This window comes from Benincasa hispida, chromosome 9, assembly GCF_027475165.1.
Source record: "Benincasa hispida cultivar pf3 chromosome 9, pf3_genome.v1.1, whole genome shotgun sequence".
NCBI classification, from domain to species: domain Eukaryota; kingdom Viridiplantae; phylum Streptophyta; class Magnoliopsida; order Cucurbitales; family Cucurbitaceae; genus Benincasa; species Benincasa hispida.
In genome coordinates this window covers 64,652,916-64,674,111 of record NC_143486.1, presented here as the reverse complement: position 1 = coordinate 64,674,111, position 21,196 = coordinate 64,652,916, and the positions used below count along the sequence as shown (strand labels likewise).

Below are 21,196 nucleotides of genomic sequence, written 5' to 3'. Positions count from 1 at the left end.
GTATATTTTTTACTTAAGCATACGTCTTAGAGAGAGAATAAGTAGTTGTGAAAATCATTAAACAAAGAAAGAGGGGACTTTAAAGATAAAGTTAACATTTTGTATATTTTTTACTTAAGCATACGTCTTAGAGATAAGTTATGTGTGACACAAAACATCGAGAGGTTAGTACTTCAGTTTGATAAGTTGATAAGTTAAAAGACATGAACGGATCCTTATGTGTAACTTGAGTGAATGTTGACATATCTTGTCAATCCTACTTTATTAATTGATTTTTAGTCCCTTAACACAAGCTTCTTTCATTTTGTGTTGCCTTTCATTAATGCATCTCATCCACTCTCATTCAACGCATAACCATTCATACACTCGACACATCACTTCCACTTTCACTCATTCCGCCCACCTTCATTTGCTATCCTTACTACTTTTCAATTAAGTTTTATTGTATTTTTGCACATGCATACATCATTCTCATTGAATACTTTTATTCTAGGTTGGAAACGGCAGGGTCCTCAAAACGACGAATTGTAAACCGTCAAGGCACGACAGTCAAACGAAGAGCAAAACCTGCAAAACAGAAACTCGTTATAGGCTAAGTCACGAAGCTCACTCTCTTTAAAACGTTTCGCGACTCTGCCCAAGTATGCAAGCAAGTCTGAAAATTGCCACGTCATCTCCAGGATAAAACAACCAAATGAAAATCGATCGGCAATGTACCATTACCGACCGGAACGTACACCCTTTCTAAACTTACTGCTCGAAAAGCTAAGATGGAGGAGGAGAGGAAAATGGAATGGGGAATTAAGAAATGAATTCGGCCTCGCCTTTTATAGGCCTTCAGCGTCGAATGGTATGGAGCGAGAAGAGCGTTCCGCTGTAGAACGTGAGCGGACGAAACGGAACAGGATGGGCAGACAAACGGATCATTTCCCCCTTTTTTTCGGTTAAAAAATAATAATAATAATAAAATAATAATTTTTATTAAAAATAATCATCATAGACATCACCCCCAAAACACAAGATTGGAGTACATAAAGGAGACTTCCAACACCAAATTTTCCAATGTGGGATTCTCCAATCAAAAAAGTTGGTTTCCTCTAATTTTGAAAGTTAAATTTTCACCCAACACTCTATAAAAATCACTGCAACCAACTCAAATTAATTCATAAAGACCCTGTGATCAACTTTGGTATTTGCCAAGAAACTCGAATTAAGTTTGGACTTGGGTTTAAGCTAATTTCTATTGATCAACATAGCACCCACACGATTCACAACACACCACAACGGAGGAGGGATTGCCATTAGCTAATTATATGCTCCTTCTTCAATACTTTAGATTGTTTATATCGCTTTAATCCATTCTTTTTGAGTTGTCAAGTTGGAAGCTTTCCACATTAGATCCTTAAATTGTTTGCCCTGCTACTTTTTTCACATATTTTTGTATAAATGCTGGACACAAAATCGATGATCTACACCTGGCAATGACTCATCAAATGTTTGAACCAACCCCTACAATTTGAAAGGATATAAAGATGAAAGAACAATCAATGAAAATCAAAATACAATTTAATATAAGATCAAAACAATAATAATAATAATAAAGCAAGAGATAGTACAACACACCTTTTGTTGATCACATATAAATGTCCACCTATGTTCCTTTATATCACCAATATCAATCAACAAATTACTTAGAAACCATGCCCATGAGGTCTTGCATTCCGCCTCAATCACTGCAAATGTCAAAGGATACATTTGATTGTTTGGATCCCTACCGACAGCACCTAGAAGTTGACCTTCCTAGGGTCCTTTTAAGTGGCACCCATCCAACGCAATAAATCGCCTACACCCGGTCAAGAAGCCCTTCTTCATCCCATCCAAACATATATATAATCTCTCAGAGGTTGTTTAGGGCGTTGAAATTGTCTGAAGAGTTCTAATGTCTGGAGAGTTCTGATCGAATATGATTGAGTATGTTCAAGTATTACATGATTTTAAGCATATAGCTCGAACCCTCGTTCTATCTGTTTTCTTATAACGAATCAACCATTCTCCATTTATGGCATATTCAGAAACAATGCTCTTAAACTCATCCAAGGAGCCAAACAACATGCCAAATTCAAAGTGAATTTCAGAAGGATTTATCACATTTTTAAACGATGGAAACTTGGTAATGTTGTCATCTAAATCAGAGTCAGAAAACTCAATTGAATCTAAATTAAACTCGCAGTTGTGCTCATCGACTTTTTCATCTTCTTCTTCCCCAAGTTCCAAATTTTTATTCAAGTTCTTCTCATTATCAAAAGTCTTTTCAACTTTATTACTCTTTTCTTTGAAGGGTTCAACATCATCATTTAAGTCCTCTTCACTATCAGAAATATGAATACATTATCCTCCACATCGTCCTCCACATGATCATCTATGTATATGCCTTACATTAACATCTTTATTTCCTACAGGCTCTACATATAAATTTATACACGCAGTTCCATTCAATACAGCTATAGAAGCCAAATCCATTACCGTTTTATCTGAATCTATTTTCTTAAAGTAGCCATCAACACCTTCATACCACAAGTTCTCCTATTCATTATAGCCTAAGGCCTTAACCATGTCGAACAATTCAAACAAAGACCACAAGTCGGAGTCATTTTTTCATAAGACAATTTCAAACCACCTACATATCGGTTTGGACTATTATTTCTACTTTACCATAGTGGTTTATAATTACCCTAATTTTTCCATACTCGTTGAAAATACACATAATGAGCATTTGGTCAGTTTATACATACAAACGACTTCGTCACAACTAGAAGTGTAAAATGAAAAAAGAAATTCACTAGTTGATATTCGTAACCACAACCACAGTATTGGGCTTGCTTTTTTTTTTTTTTACATTAAACAGTATCTTCTTCAACGACTGAGAAAGGAAAAACCAATTTAATAGCCAATATGTCACCAAACTAAACGACAAAGAAAACAAAACCCTTTTACCTTGAACAATGTCTTCTTTAATGGAAGCGCAATACCTTCAACGCCGTTTTTGCTTAGGGTCTTCTTCTTGGGTTGTGTTGCGAAGAGTTTCAAAAAGAATAAGTGATGGATTTGTTTTTATCTCAAACCCAAATGTTAAATCATGGGTAGAGATGTCACGGGACGGAGTCGGAATGTCATTTCCCAACTAATTTAAATCACTAATATAATCAAATTTCAATTAAATAATTAACTTTATCACTAAATTGTTTATTATGGTTAATTTTATATGATAATTTGAAGTTAAAAAGATAAATTACTCAAATTTTGACTTAAAAAACCTAATTAATTTTTTTTGGTAAAAAGGAATAAATATAAATCAAATTATTTACATATATAATCTAAATTTAAAGATTCAATTAAAACATATTTATTATCTTTCTCAATAAATAATCAAATTTGAAATTTAAATGTAATATTTATATAATAATAATAATTACATAACATTAGATAACTATACTAAATAAATATGTAAAAGCTAATCGAGGCGAGGTCGGGGGCGGGGACGAGGACGGGAATGTCCCCGTCCTCCGTTTAGCTCATAGGGAATTTTTTTTTCCCACTCCCTCCCCCATTCCCTGCCTAATCAAAGAATCCGTTAGGGGCGAGGCCCCACGGGGAAAATTGGGGCTCCCCATGGAAAATTGGACATCTTTAATAATGGGTTTTGATATGCAGGGACATTTTTGAAACCCTGACCTTTTATTGAGGCATTTTTTAAACAACTTAAAACTCTAATCAAATTAGATATGTCATGTCACTTGTCAATTTTCTAACATTTTTAGTGTCCACTTCCTCATTCCGTTTTCTCCATTAACAGCAAGGATAGAATTGAATCAAATTTGAAAGATCTAGAGTGTTTTTGAAACTTTTGAAACTTTAAAGAGTATTTTTCACACAAAAACCAAAGTTTAGGGATATTTATTATAATTTAGCCTAAATTAATCTACCAACTCTCATCACATTACCAATAGCATTGTGCATGCCTTCATTACTTTATTGCCCAGGGGAGAAAAGGAAGGGAAATAGATAACCATACTAATGTTAGATCTATTTGATAGTATAAATCTTTCTTTAACATAAGCATTAACCAAAAGTATGAAAAGGTATGTTTTGAATTGTTTTAGATGATCGAGGAGGCCATCAATCATATTGTATATTTAAATTTATAGGCAAAATACATCGTTGGTCCCTAAAGTTATTGCGACATTATCTTTTTTTAACGGTCGTATAATTTTAGGGATCATTTAAAAAACATTTTCACAAACTTTAAGAATCATTTAAAACATTTTCACGGGACTATAAGTATTCGTTTTGAAACTTTAAAAACTAAATAGACATCAGCCACAAATTTCTGTTTTACCCAGAATTTAAAGTTACAAAAAGCATGAAAGAATCCTAGCAGAACAAGAGAAGTATTGGGCCGAATAATATGAATATACAACGCCCACTGATGAAGGGTATTGAAGAGTAGGGGTGTTCAAAAAATCCAATGACCCGAAAAAACCGATCAACCCAACCCAACCCATGCGGTTTGGATTGAGTTATCAATCCATTTAGGTTGGATTGGATTCAAATAAATGAATTTTTTTGTGCGTTGGATTGGTTCATGGGTTCACCTAAAAGATCAAACTAACCCGAACTTATTATTAACTTTATAATGTATATTTTTTACTTATGATACAATCATATATACATATATTTCTTTAAGTTTTGTCATTTTTTTTGATAATTTATTCTCCAACTCTTAAAAACAGTTTTTTAGCACTTTAGAAAAAAAATATTCATTATATAAATTGAAATTCAGTTGTTAATCTTAATTTAATATATGAAAATAATTAAATCAAATTTTTACATATTAACAACCTACCTTCTAAAAATAACCCGATCAACCCGAACCAACCCAACCCAACCCAAATGTTTCATGGTTGGGTTGGGATCATCTTTTAAGAGAACAATTGAGTTGGGTCCAAAAAGTCCTTCAACCCAATTCACCCAACCCACGAACACTCCTATTGAAGAGAGTCCCAAGGTGAAGAGAAAAACCTTTGACAGACAGGCTTATACAAGGAGGTTTAGGCCGCGATGTGAGGCCCCAAATTTATTGTTAAAAAACTTTTGGAATTAATCAACTCTATAACAAATATTTCATAAATATCTTAAAATTTTATCGTATTTCATAACTAGATTTCAACCATTTTATTTTGAGAGATTATCTCTCATTTTTTTAATTTCATAATGTTTAAAAAAATAGGACTTCTTACCCATATATCTTAAATAAATAAGTTTAATTAAATTATTGTTTAAAATTTTCTATTTTTTACATGAATAGCCTAGTATCTTATTATTTTACACCAACATTATCAAACTTTACATTTCAGTTCTCAGAACCATCTAAACATTTAAAAAAAAAAAAAAAAAAAAAAAAATCATAAAAGGAAACCAAAAATCCTTTTTCTACAAATTTAGTAAAAAATTGAATTCAATTTTAATTACTCCCCTCCCCCATTTTTCGGCCGCACCCGCCACTCCTCCCTCTAACCCTAGTTTTCTTCTCTCCCACTCAAAATTTTCTAAAGCCACACAAGCAAGCATGTGAAGCATCGTGAGGAAGATCACGTACCGGTAGTCATATAAACTTAGGAGGTATTTGTTGAGAAGAAGAACGCCAATGTTGGATAAGTACCATGAGAGTATATACCATCATCGTCAATATGTTCGGCGATAGGTAGCATCCAATCGGAAAGCTGGCGGCATTGTCGCATACATCGCTCGACGGCGTCAATGAAGCGTCAACAGCCTGGTCTGTGGTGACGGTGGAGGAGTCCAGGCGAGGGTTGCTTATTCGCGAGTGGTCCATGCCGAGCCTCCACGGTGTGGCCAAAATGGAGTATTAGAGAGAGAAGCTGAGACTTTCTCTCTCTATAAAGTTGCAGATTTTAGAGTGAGAAAGTCTGGAGGAAGAAGATTGACAATGAAGGAGAAAAATGAAGCAATTGAGCCTCCACCATGGCCGGCCACCGTCGACGCCGTTGCTCTTGTCAGTGACCAAAATATGTGGTTTAGAAGTATACAGTATGTACAAGAGTACATGTGTACGGGTTTATTTCTAAATTTTGTTTTCAATTTTTAAGTATATATTAGTTTATTTTTTCAGATAATCTGAGAATAGTTATCTGTGTTTTATTTTCCATAGTTATGACCTAATTTATCAAGTATTATATTAATAAAGATAAAAATAATATAATATAGGGTATATATTTACAAAATATAACCAAACATACACATGTGCATATATGACAAAAGTACATGAAATATGTCTCCATAGAAAAGAGACAAATTAAAATAGTGCACAAATTTTAAATTTTCATTTGGAAAAATGGCAAAAAAATTTCAAAATTATAAAAATAGCCAAACGAATTTATATAATAAAAAATACTAATTAATAAATGACAAAACTACTGCTTCAAAAACAACACACATCCAATATGGTCCTTTATGCAAGGGAAAATGGTAAAGTTATGGTTGGTAAGTGAATATGGTATGATTACGTTTGATACCAAACTACCAAACTTACCAAACTTGTAGGGAGTCTCATCATCTTCATTCTATGTAATTATTTTGCTCATTTGATCTTGAAAGCCAACTTTAAAACACTATCGAATGTTTAAAGTAGAAACAAAAGCAAAAAAAAATGTTTAAAGTAAAAACAAAAGCAAAAAAAATGTTTAAAGTAGAAACAAAAGCAAAAAACATGTGTGTAAGCGAAAAAATGTCAGCAACCTGGTGAAGATGGTTGGCCAAGATGATGGAATTCAAGAAAAAGTTGTTGAACAAGGATCGAAGACATGAGATTGCAAAAGAGAAAATGAGATTTTGGGGGCGGACTCGAAGATGAAGAAGATAGATTTAGAATTTTTTGTTATCTTCTCTTAATAAATAATAAGAAGAAGAAGAATAAGAATACTAATAATAATATTATTATTAATATTAATAATAATAATAATATTTGTATTATTAATATTAGTATTAATAATAATAATAATAATAATAATATTATTATTATTATTAATAAACTAAAAAATATATATATCACACCCACATGTTTCAAACATTTAAAATTTAATTCTCATTTATATGTTTCTTTTTAGGTTCAACCAGCAATTTTTAAATGTTTGTATATGAAAAATTGAAAACATAAAAAATATAGAGAAAAAAAAAGATCAAATTAATTTGATATCAATATGTATAAAATAATCAAAAAATATCTAGATACAATATTTGTAACAAACATATAAACAAATCAAAAGTTAGTTGGATAAAATCAAATTAATAATAAAAAATAAATTCAAATATAAATTGGAGAGAAAAAATAGTAAGTTTTTGTTTATTCTGATTAAAAAGATCGATAAGTAGTTACATAAAATCTAATTTGATAATAAAATATAAATTCAAATATAATTCGGGAAGAAAATTCAGGAAGATAGTTCGTTTATTTACCATTACACTTACATAATCCCATTTTCATAAGCTTCAACAATTATACTATTTATAACTTCATAAACCACAAAAACTTATGAAAAAGCCTAACTCGTTGTCTCTCGTGGTAGAGACATAGCAAAAACAGCAAGATTGCAAAAGTGAATACTTATTTGTTTGTCAAAAAGACAAATTAATGATATAATAATATAATAAGATGATAATGAATAAAAGGTAATTAAAAAAATACAAAAAAATGATCAAATTTAAATGAAATATATAGTTTATTAGATGATAATATGTATAAAATATTTCGTAAAATCATAATTAAAATTAAAAAAAAATTAATCCAAATTCAGAATAATAAAAAATGAATAAAATAATATAAAATCTAAAGATGTATTATAAATTAAAATCCAAATGGTGATAAACAAATTAAATATTGATTAATTATGAATATTTTCGAAAAATTGTTAAATCAAATCAAAACAAATAGCTAATTTGAATCAATTAGGGGAGAAAAATGAGGAAGGACCTGATTTATTTTAAATCAATAGTTATCAAAATCTAATTTTTATTAAAAATAAATTTCAATTTTAAAGGAGGGAAAAATGAGGAAGTGATTAGTTTATTTTAAATCAAATCCTAATGTTAAAGTAATAGCAAAAACCGTAGCTTGTTAAAGAAATCACAAGAAAATCTAAATCGATGAAACATTGTGTAAGTAATAAGAGTTATGACAATGTATGGAGCAACAATTTTTGTGCAATCAACGCATGACCATTTTTTAGGAAGTGATATTTATTTTCCCAAAACGTTAAAATAATATAAAAAATAGCATATACAACTAATTTGTTAAAATTGTGAGAAATATACAACTAATTCATTAAAAATGTATGTATACAATTATGAAAAACAATATAGAGATTTGAATAAAATATATGGATAAAAGAAATTTTAATAATATATGGATATTTCAAACATAAATTTGGTAAAAAAAATCTGGATATTTTATTAAGGTGAGATAAATTCAAAAAATTGTTAAATATAATCTAAAATAATAATATAATATATAGATTATGTTAACTACATGAACAAAATTAGGAGGACAATTGTCCTGGACAAATATCAACAATTACCCTGTATATATACCTCGACCATGTTTTCTATTTTGGAATTACCTGGTATTTATAGTTTCATCAACAACAACATCTGCGAACAAGGCAAGGGCAAATCAGGGATTTAGAAATTTGTGACTTTGACATGTCACATGAGTTGCCATAATTCTTATTCTTAGGAAATTTTGCCATTTTTCAGAATAAAACCTCAAATTCCATCATACACTCCAATTCTCCATTAAAATATGAGTATGGTTAGATTGTATGTTCTAAAACTCGAAGTTTGTAAAACTAAACATATTCTATTTGTAATAAAGATGTTATTGAGGTTTTATTCAATAAAACTGTTCTTGAATATGTAAATTGCACTAAATTTAATATGGCTATTACCTGAATACTTGGATGGAGACATAAGAGGGGATAAGTTAAATAGATAGCCAAAATGATCTATAGCATACGAATAAGGCTAGGTACCTTATTATAGCGGCACTATCAGATGTGGTCCACTTTGTATTTAGTGCAAACGATGTGATCTTGAATCGTTAATGTGGAAACATGCGAATGAAGGCGTTCTATACAAAGAATTTGTATAAGATCAGACCAAGAAATAAGTCAATCTTACTTTATAACGTTCTTTATTGTTTAAGATGGACTATTTCAAAACGATGACCAAGGTAACTTAACTGAGCTAACTATGAACTTTTGTTTATTTGGGATTATCCTAAGCCTCATATTTCAGGGATAAAATCATATATATAGCTGGAGAAGGTAATCATATATATAGCTGGAGAAGGTTGCAAGATGAAATTCACTCCTACCCACTTTTAGGGATAGAAGAAAGATTGTTTCTTAAGTGTCGACTCCGAGTCTTGAACAAGGGTCCCACCCTCTCATTGGCCCTCTAGGACTTAATGTAATGTCTAAAGTAAAACAGCTTTTGACCCGACCGTTATTACAAACAACTTGTGAATGGTTAACTCACTGATTATGGTTAAATCAAGTGGACAAAAATATACCTACAGTGACGGGAATGCAACTACTGGACTAACTCGGTAGTTAACGAATGTTGATTAATTCGGTTTAAAGAGTGTAATCATAATCTCGAATTGTTTGAGCCCATGGTTTGTGGGTCCATTAGATCCCTACTAACTCACAAACGGATTAAACCTCTGAGTAAATTTGAAGCATTCAAATTTGAATTAAGGGAATCAGTAATTATGTACGACATACTTACGCATGTAATTAACGAATTAAACAAAATTAGAGAATGAGAAAATATTTAAATTTGATTTAAATATAAGTTATATGAATAGAGATTCATGATAAAGGAATTGGTGTGATATACTTAATATTTGATATTAAATTAATTTAATTAATTAAATAAAGATTAATTTTATTTAAAATTAATTATATACTTAATTTTGTTTAAAATTAATGAATTTTATTTAATATTAATTATTGATTTTTTATAAAATTGTTTTTCATTGTTTTTCATTTTAATTTTAATTTTAATTTTGAAAATTAAGTTTCAAAATTGGAAATTGGATTTTGTTTAAAATCAATTTTTAAAATGAAAAAACAACTCTAAGTGGGTTCTTCTCACAATAAACACTCACATTTCCACTCTTCAAAGTGGTTTTAGGTATCAAGCCATGAGGCAAGTTGATGGCTTGCTGGATTTGATAAAAATCAAATTCTTTCTAAGTTGAGTTTTTCATGAAAAACTGAATTGAGGAGGAGATCAGTTCACCAAAACTAGAGATTTCTTATCAATTTCTCTCAATTCTAACTCATTTTGGATACCATCATCCAATCTAAGGTCTTAAATAATAGAGAAGATCAAGTGGTGGTTTACAAGGTTTTGGTGTGAAGATTCAAGTTGGATTTCAGTAATTGAAGAGTTCAACAAAGGTATAATTTATGAAACCCTATTCTTTTTAATATGAACATACTTACTAGATTGCTAAAATTGATGGAATTAGTGTTTAAGATCCTAATTGCTTCTGTTAATTACATGCTAACTCCATCAATTGGTATCAGAGCATGATTTGAGCATTCAAACTCATTTTAGATCCCACAATCCAGTCTAAGGTAGGTCCTATAGAGGATAGTAAGGAAGATCAGGTGGTGGTTTACAAGCATTTGAACAAATATTCAAGTTGGATTTGAAGAATGAAGATTCAAGTAGGGAAGATTGAAGATTGAAGATTGAAGATTGAAGATTCAAGTATATCTTCAAAATCCTATTTTAGTTTATGGACTTACATGTATCTATGCTAAAATTGATGGAATTAGAGTGCTTAACATCCTAATTGCTTTCGCTAATTGCATGCTAAATCCAACAATCAAATTGCATGGTTTGAAATCTCAACTGAATTTGACTCAGTTTATTTAAGTCACTCATGCAATCTGATTACATAATAGATTGACACCAAGTAGTTCAACTTAGAGTGAGAATTTGAGTGTTTAAAGTAAGATAAACCTACTAAAATTGAAAATTTGATTTAAAATCAATTTTATTCCAATTTCATTTAAAAATCAATTTTTTCAAATTTAAATTTAAATTTTCAAAACTTAAATTAAAACAAAATTAATTTTATTATTTGAATTTTCATAAGATCCAAATTTTCAATTTTAAATAAAATTAATTCAAAAAATTTAAATAAATTTTGTTTAATTAATTCAAATAATTTAATATCCAATATTAAATTATTAAAACACAAAATCCATAACTATGAATCTCTATTCATGTATTTAATATTTAAGTCAAATTTAAATATTATCCAATTCTCTAATTTCGTTTAATTTGATAATTAAACGTGTAATTATATCGTATATAATTACTGATTCTCTTAATTTGAATTTGAATGCTTAATTGTCAAAATTAAAATTAAATTTAAAATAAAAAACAACTCTAAGTGGGTTTTTTCCACATTGAACACTCACATTTCCACTCTTCAAAGTGGTTTTATGTGTCAAACCATGAGGCTGAGGAAGAAAAAATGTTCTCCTAATGTGACATCAAAACCAAAGATTTCTTATCAATTTTCCTTAATTTTAACTCATTTTGGATATCATCATCTAATCTAAGGTCCTATAGAATAGTAGGGAAGATAAAGTGGTAGTCTACAAGGTTTTGTTGTGAAGATTCAAGCTGGATTTTAATAATTGAAGAATTCAACAAAGATATAACTTCTGAAACCTTATTCTTTTTAATATGAACATACTTGTTAGATTGCTAAAATTTATGGAATTAAAGTGCTTAAGATCGTGATTGGTTCCACTAATTGCATGCTAACTCCAACAATTGGTATCAGGGCATGATTTGAGCACTCAATTTGTGTTAATTTTAGCTTGGTGGGTGATTTTCATAGGTTGTATGAAAATGAGAGTTGATATGGATAATTTCAGTTTTGCATTTCATTCCTCTTCAATTCAGTGATAATTGTTGTAATTGGCTATTTGTTTAAAGGTTTTAATGTGTGATTAAGTGTCTATAAATTTGTTAAAGTCAATAGAGTTGCAATTAAGTTGTAATTGAAGAAATAAGCAAGAAAGGTCAGCTGTAGAAAACCAAGTTTGAAGCTACTACAATGCAACGTCATAATGCTGCCTGTAGAGCGTTGCATTGTTGTTCTTCAGACAACCTGTGGCGTTGCAACGCTGAGATGAAGCATTGCAACATTGTTCATCTTAGCCCAAAATATGCGCGCGCGACCTGACCGGCGGTTCATTTGGATCGATTTAGTCAGTTCAGGTCAGGGTCCAGTTCAACTTGGTTTTGACCGGTTCAGCCCTTTTTTTAAGCCTTGGAGGTCCAGTTCAGGACAGATCGAATCGGGTATGCGATCCAGAGGCTCTTTGAAGTTGTTTCTAATTATTATTGTAATAATTTAGGTTATTTACTTGCTTAGGATGTCAAAACTTGTCCATATCAATGTGTGTTTAATTATTTATGTATTATGAATGTATGTTATAATTTAATAAATCTTATATGTGCATATAGTATGTCATGTAGATTTAAAATTCCACCATAGGAAGCATGTAGCATGCATTGAAAGTATGTTATAAATGGTTATAATATATAGTATGCATGTGTTAGGGTTTCATATTTAATATAAAGTGTTATATTAAATTGTGCAATGTTCATATTTAACATAAAGTGTTATATTAAATTGTGAAATGCTTGATTATGTTATGGATGAAAACCATATCTACAATTTTATAAGTTGTTATAAAAATGGTTCAGACATTTAAAATCCATGACAAAGATAAGATGCATGTTCACCTAGGGTTAACAAATAATAACTTGTTTTAATAGTTAAAATAGGTCGTTATCTTGCAAAATTTTGGTTACAAACTCACCCAAGCTAAAATCCTATCTATAGGCTAGAGATGCTTAAGTTGACGGTTTACGGAACATCTACTACCTAGGGGTTTTAGCCGATTCTTAAGCGTTGTTAACCCGGTTTTATGAGCATTCGTGAGCGAGGTGAGGTTTTAAAATTGGTTTATCACCTAGACATCATAGGTTAACTCCAAATATAAACGTATACTTGGAAAATCACCTAAACTTAAGTTGTTTTATTAGTCGAAATATACCTAAGTAAATATTTACCCAAAAAAAATAGAACACTTCAATGGGAGATTAATAACATATACAATATGCCGTTCTTAGCTCTCACGTCCCTAAGAGTTCACACCGTGAGATTCATGTTCGGCTTCGTGTCACCCTAGGAATGACCTCTATTCGGAAAGTGTTTGCATGAGTTAATAGCAAGGTGAATAGGAGAAGTAGTTCATAGTAAGTGGGTGAAGGATATGTATCAACGTATCCTGCGATCTCTTCCATTAGTTTGGACCGTGAGATTTCTATGTTGTGCTTGCTTGTCGTTTTTAGACGACATAAGCTAGTCATTTTACGGCGGCTATCTCCTCGGAGAGTTATAACATGGGATTCGAAACAACTTAAACTTAAAAAATGGATAAGATTTCTCTACTGACATAAGTTAGAATCTTTGCTTCACTGACACCCACGGCTCCTCATACTCTGGGTTAAGCTAGGTAAGTCACAGGCCCGTTTGATAAACGATGAATGATATCAAATTTTTCCCTGAGGAAGTTGTTTTAAAGTTCAACTTGAAGCCATCATCAAGACCTTAGTTTGCGCATCTGTCAGACTTATCTGAGCATTCCCTGAACTTGAATTAAGCCATCTCTCTAGAATACCTCTAGTGTTTTATTAGGACCAAGTGGAGATGGTTGTGCCAGGAAAATTCCACTATCTTAAAAACAAAATTTCACACGACCTTGCTCCCCAAGATTTACACAATTTTCAAATTTTGGCGTGTACTCATTGGAAAAAGGAATAGAGTCAATAGAGATTTTGCTTAGAACCCTAGTGAAAAAGCTCTCTGTATATAAAAAAGAAAAAGAAGAAAAACAGGAAGTCTCACCTGATAGAAATGTTTTAACAAAACAGTTTTAAATGGAAAGGTAGTAAAAATTTGTTCCTTTTTTCGTACGAGCATGGCTTACTCAAATTCACCCGTCCGACACACAAACGTGGAAAAGTCTCTATTTCCTCCACCACACCCACAATTTGGAAGCTCCCTTACATACCTTTATATTTATACCCATTTAGCAAGACTTATTAGATGATATAAGATTAAATTTGTCCTTCATCCATCAATTTAAGCTTTTTGGTCAATCGAAAATTTAAGATGATGTCAGAGGAAGTTGGTTTAGAAGATCCTCTGCAATTTAATTTAAGAATGTTAAATCTTCCAACGTGGGATAACTAATCCTCTGCAATTTAAGAATGTTAAATCTTTTCTCATTAGCTCTTGCTTTTGTTATGGTCTTGGCCCAAAGTCATTCCCAATGAGTTTGTCCCTTGGCGTTGGCTTGCCGTTGACACATAGCTCGAATGTTGAGAATTTCCACTGCTATTCTTGCCGTATTGGTTGGAATGAAAATCTGGTTCCTAAGAAATTACGAAATGTCAACAAATTCTTCGTTTTCCTTCGAAGGCATTGATCAAATAATAATAGCAGCAATTTAAGACGTCATCCAAGTAGCCGTAGAACGTAACAATATATTTAGAAGACTGCTATTTTGGAATATAGATTCTGTACGGCTTGTACAGAAACAGAAATTTAGTTACTGCACAGATTTTTTTGGAATCTATTTAGCTGCCAGAGGCTTCTGTTTCTTTTGAAGGCAGTGCTCGAGTAACGATAGCCACAATTCAAAATTCATCTAAGTTGCGTACAACCCAACTACGTATTTAGGGGACTGCTATTTTGGGATCTAGATTCCTTATGAGGCTGTACGGAGATGATTTTCTAAAATTCTTGGGCTGAACACAAACCCCATTCTAATTTTCTGCAAGAAAAGTTTCAAATTTCAAGTATGTTAAAGTACGTTGTATGCTGATCAGCGCCAGCATAATCCATTGAATAGAGGTGACAATTTCATTTATTACAAGACTCACATTCCAATATTGAAAGAAAGAACCAACAGAAAGTTCCTCACATGGAGGCTTCTTTCAACCAACAGTTGGTGAGATCTCCAGATCCAATTCAATTGGTAGGCTGCCTAAGATCTTTGGTTTTTCAGTTATGCTGTTCAAAATATGATATAGCTGCAGTGGTCGACTCTATTGCCATTGGGCTGCTCCTGGCAATAACTAATGTCCAAATCCTCCATAACGGATTCGACAAGACCAACTTCGTAGAGTACAGGTAAGCATGACCATGCTAATTTCGAATGCACAACCAGGAAAAACTTTGAAGTGTTGCTCAAAACTCAAAGATCGTTTTAATAATAAACTCAAACAATGAATTTGAGTCATGAAATTCGCAAATGATACTTAAGTACATGGTTCTTAAATTCATAAATCCATAATTACAACTGATAGTAAGTCGGTCTTTAATGCATAAAATTAGACATACAACATAACAAATTTATCAGACATACCTTTACACTAATTATATGGGAATTTTTTTTAGTTCAACAATATGTGGGAGTGGGATTCAAATCCTCGACCTTTTGGTTACTTTCACTAATTAAAATTTCCTTGGGTTATCACATGGAGATTTATGCAGATCCAATTTTTTTAAAAGAATCGTCTATCTTTTCAAAGAATGTAGATTCCGATCATGATATTCTAAAATTTGGTGCTGCTTTGAAGCCTGAAATTGTGAAGTTTAGATTTGCGTAGTTTGTGTTTGAAGCGTAGGGTATGAAATAATAGTTTACTTTGGTTTATATAACTCTTGTTGGGTCTGTAAATTATAGAAACAAAGCCCACACGTTTAGTATAGATTTGGATATTAAGCTTGAAGTTATTCAACTTTCATCCATTTTGTATCTTAGTCTTTAAATCTTTTCATTTTTATTTGCTTTTATTTTAATTCTCAAACTTCTAAAACTTTCCAACTCATTTTTATCAAAATTAGGAAGCGTTTGGCCCACTGATTAAGGTTAATAAGTCCAAAATTAATATATTAGAATTATTAAGTTTGTGTTTGGGGTGTAGAGTTGTAAAATAGAATTTTTTGATAATTATAAAAAGTAGAATAAGATGAGAAGACTGAATTCCACGATAAATGTGAAAAGCATACAAAAAATAGAAAGATGAAGTTACTCAATAAAAGTGCAACTTTAATAGTGTTTGCTGTTAAAGTTCAGATGTTTACACCAACTTCTAAGTTGGCGGGAAATGGCCCCTAAAGTTTTATATTAAACTTCAACTTCAGTTCTCGTAACCTTTATATTGAAGTCTTAATTCTTATCTAAAAAGAAAAATTTTCAAGATATGATGCATAGATAATTGATGGTGTTAGAACCTACTTTCAATAAATTAGAGTAAAATTTTAAGACAGTGACTTAATCAATAAAAAATTTATAGAAAACTGAAGAACATCAACTAAAATTTTAAAACTGAATGCTCAAAATGAATATGAATATAAATTCGAAGAATAAAATCAGAATTAAAAAAATTTGGAGATAGCAATAACAAAAGAAAAAAAGATAGATGTTTAGGCACTAAAACATATTTCAACCTGTGTGTGTGCGCACAGAAAGATGAATCTTTTGCTCCCAAGCAGTTGTCATGTCCATGAAACTGTAGATAAAGTCATTTTTGTAGTAGTTGAGTATCTATTTCCAAGAGAGAAGGAATAATCATACTGAAGATGGAATATGTATGGTATATTATAGCATGCAGCTGAATGAGAAAAGGAAAGAGAAAACCAACCATGAAAAGGAAAGGTAAGTTTCACTAGCCTTTTTTACACATTCAAAGGTGGGTTGAAACTTTTGTTATGGGCGCATCTATGTGTCAAGTGATAGGCTAAGAATTGGATCTAATCCTCCACCAGGCTGTAAATTCTCGAGAAAATTCTACTTGCTGATGATATTTTAAATGAAAAGAAAAGAGACTTTTTAAAGGATTTCACTACAGCCAGTCCCCTAGACACTCTTTCTAGCGTCTGCTCAACAAAACGAATCATATCTTTTAGCCTTAAATATATATTCGTCAACTTGCATCGATCCCACTACACAAATACTCCACCTCCAGTATATAAGGAGCAAAGGACAATCATGCTCTTACCATCCCTCAACTTCTTCCTTCTTTCCCCTCTTACTGAGACATACTTTTCCCCAACCTTCTTTGTCAAATCCCAACGTCCATTCCCCTTTTTCAGTGCCAAACTAACTGAAAATAATGGCATCAAGCTCTGTCACATCGACACGTGGCTTTTACTCATCCTGGACCAAAAAGGAAAACAAGAAATTTGAGGAGGCATTAGCCTTCTATGACCAGGACACACCAGACCGTTTTGAGAAAGTGGCGAGGGCTGTTGGTGGTGGGAAAACAGCTGAGGAAGCAAGAAGCCTTTATGAGTTACTAGTGCGAGATGTCAGAAAAATAGAAGCTGGTCAAGTCCAAATACCCCTTTACAAGAACGCTGGATGTAATGGCAGAGGGTATGCTGACCAGCAGAGGTAATAAATATCCTACTTGCTGAATATTTCCTCTCCGAAATCATTCCAAAGCCTGTATCCTATCCTCAGTAATCTTCTCCTTTCTACCAGTACATTAGAATAAATGTCCTTCACAAGAAACTTATGCCCTATAATTACTAGAGAAATATATTGAGACCATTCTATAACTAGCCCGTTGTAAAAATATGGTTTGATGAGCAGAAATGTATTCGCCATCGACTAACTTTTTCAATTCTACAATCTATACGACATCGCACTTCGAACTTCAATTTCCTTTGAAGTAGATCAAACAAGAATCTGAAAATTACCTCAAAATCAAGTTAAAAAGGGAAACGTGGTATTAAATACTAATATCCTATAGGCAGTATGATTTGGAATGAGTACGGTAATGGTGCATGAACTAGCCTTGCTTGTCATCTGAGTCACAGAAAAATGTTGATAACGGAATATTGCAAATCTTAAGACAGGATTTATCGTAAACAACGATGCAGAATAGACCTTGTAGGTTCAAAACTTGTCCACGTATCCCTCAAATGCATCCCTTCTTTTTCTAGTGGCTACCACTTGACTAAAATGGCGGGCATTCCCCTGGTCCAATGCAGATCTATCTTGTGAGTCGGTGACTACGTAATTTTCTAACATTTTCCATTATCCTTTCATATATTCAACTTTCTACGCAGCCCACATGATGTACAATCTCAAATGCACATGATCCCATAATTTAGAATCCAGACCCCATTATGTATAATTTTATACTTTGATTATCATTTCGAGCTCTCCCATCTTACCCTTAATTTCCCCTGCTTTTATATGCGGTAAAAATAAGGAAATAGTAGCGTCAAATAGCCAGGATAAGTTCAATAAAAAATAAATAAATAAATGAATGAACAAGAAACATTTACACGCTATTTCCTTTTTGCTGCTCTAATTTTTGCAAAGACCGTGAGTTTCACTCTTATCTTTTCTTTCTATGTTACATGCTAATGAAGAATCTAAACCTCCAGTAAGACGAAACCTGGTATGCAAATGCAGATTTAAAAAATTGAAGTTTCTACGCAACTGAATCAGTAAATCGCACATGAAAAAGTAATAAATGTAATAAAATGATGTAACGCATAACTTCCAGCCAGACTGCTATTGTCTAGTAGCCTTAAACTAACCCGCTTCCTTTTGAAATGGCATACAGATCCACCATATGTAATCGTTTCTCCTCTTTATTCTAATTCTCATATCTGAAAATTGATTAACGCTGATCTCCATAATCACATCAGAATACAAACCAGAAAGATGAATAAATTAAACTAAACAAAACAAAATGAGATTCAAATAACTTTAGTACTAAATTTATACGGGAGACTGACTAGAAAGAATCGCTTAATATCAGCCTTCAATTAGACCGTACAGAGTACCAATTCAACAGGAGACCAGATATAAAATGTATAACGCGATCAGACAAAAGAACATGAAGGAATCAATCAGAGATGTGCGATAGTGTTACTGACCTTTACAACGATGAGATAGCAGTAGGAATTACAAGATAGAGATAGCTGATTCGATTTGATAATGACTTGAACATTCGATCTGAATTAGGAACCGCGTCAACAAAGAATTGGACCGATCGACTTGGAGAGCGCGATTACAGTTGCTTCCAGTCAAGTGAGATTGAAATTTGAGTCAGCTCAGCTTTTCAGAAACAATTTACGCGGGAATATCCCTAAAATTGGATCTACCCGATACGAACTCGGCCACGATCCGAATCCTCCAATATTATTATTATTATTATTTTATTTTTGTTGTGAAATCGAGGACCATGACAAAAACACGGATATAGATAAAATATAATATAATAATATATTTATATAATAATAATAAATAAATAAAATATAACACAAAATAAAATAAAATTATAAAATTGGATAATGTGAAAATTAATGGAATTTTAAAGTGGATTTCTCACCAATGTGCATTATTTTGAGATCCACCAAATGTCACTATTTATAAGCAAAATGCCAAGTAGAACATCAAATATGAATTATTACAAGGCACATAGACAATATAAAAAATGATACATGACTTTTAGGAAATTGGGCATCTATTTTTATGATATTTATAATACTCCCCTGAGATACCCATATATATATATATATATATATATATATATATATATATATATAAAACCTTATTAGGAAAAATTCAATGGAAAAAAACCTAAGTGAAGAAAAAATAGTATGTATTTCATATAATACATACTCCTAAAAGAATACAATATATTTACTCCCCTTCACGAAAACCCACTTAAGATCTCTGAGTTACAACATTCCAATTTGTGCACCAATTTTTCAAAAGTTGCAGTTGATAATGTCTTTGTAAATGAGGCTGTCAGGTTATCCTTCGAACAAATTTGTTGTATAGTGATATCGTCATTTTCTTCAAGATTGTGAGTGTAGAAAAGTTTCGGTGAAATATATTTTGTTCTATCTCCTTTAATATATCCTCCTTTGATTTAGGTTATGCAAGCTGTGTTGTCTTCATATAATATTGTTGGAAGATTTTTATTAAAAGACAAGCAACAAGTTTCATGAATGTGTTGAGTCATTGACCTCAGTCATACACATTCTCGATCAGCCTCGTGAATTGCAAGAATTTTAGCATGGTTTGAGGAAATGTTCCTCATGGTCTATTTCACCAATCGCCATGATATAGCAATTCCTCCAAATGTGAATTATTTTAATATCCTTCTTTCATTAAATATCCACTCAGCGATTATACCACATCCGTCATGATTGTTTCAATTCATATAGTGATATTTGTAACTTTATTGAATATTGTAAAGCGAATTTTTTGTATGATGCAAGTCCATGCCATAAACTTGATGACATAGGTTTTATGCGATGATATGTGATACTATTTCTAGATATGCGTTATTAATGAATGTTCTTGTAGTATGTTGTGCGTTGTCACAAGTTTCTTCGCGTTGAAACCAAGTATAATTTCACCGCAAGTTTCTTGGTGTAATCCGAGGTCGAACACAGGGATTGTTTGAGGTTATTGCATTATGTTTGTGATATATGCGACCAGGGGTTTTTCAATTTATAAAAGAGTTTTGTGTACAAGTAATTAAACATGCGATAAAGTAAAATAAAGCGGTAAAAATGCGATAATAACATAAATTGCTTTAAAGTAAATTGCGATAACGTAAATCTAAACTAAGATGATACAAGATACAGGTTTCATGATACAAGATACTGAGGTCAAGGCTGGCTGTGAAGATTATACAAAGATCGTGCAATGCGGTGACAAGTCTTATGTCTGAAGCAGAAACAGAGAAGATAATTAATACAAACATCGCAAGTTCCTTAATTGCATTAAAGATATAAGTACGGTTCTGCTTTTCCCTTGGCATACACCTCTCGGTGATCGGCCGCATTTCCACATATCTGTGGTGAAACAGGGATGAACATAATGAATGCAAGGTTGCTTCCATCTCTGGAAGTACTACTCGCTTTAGTCAATGCATTCTTCTAACCTTCTCTCGATAGATCAGAATGACA

The 21,196-nt window shown here is 31.9% G+C and overlaps 1 long non-coding RNA gene and 1 pseudogene across 2 annotated transcripts; one reads left to right on the top strand and one right to left on the bottom strand.

Annotated features, from left to right (window-relative positions):
• Positions 1-14,244: 14,244 nt before the first annotated feature.
• LOC120070092 (uncharacterized) lies at positions 14,245-19,392 on the bottom strand. Of its 2 annotated transcripts, XR_005479786.2 has the most exons (3): positions 19,148-19,392; positions 16,700-16,761; positions 14,245-14,616 (listed from the first exon to the last, which is right to left on the bottom strand). It is a non-coding gene; the product is annotated as an uncharacterized LOC120070092 (long non-coding RNA). The 2 variants fall into 2 exon arrangements; XR_016531800.1 differs by lacking the exon at positions 14,245-14,616 and having other exon boundaries at positions 16,551-16,761; positions 19,148-19,383.
• Positions 16,974-17,912, top strand: LOC150034001 (protein RADIALIS-like 3 pseudogene; annotated as a pseudogene).
• Positions 19,393-21,196: the final 1,804 nt, after the last annotated feature.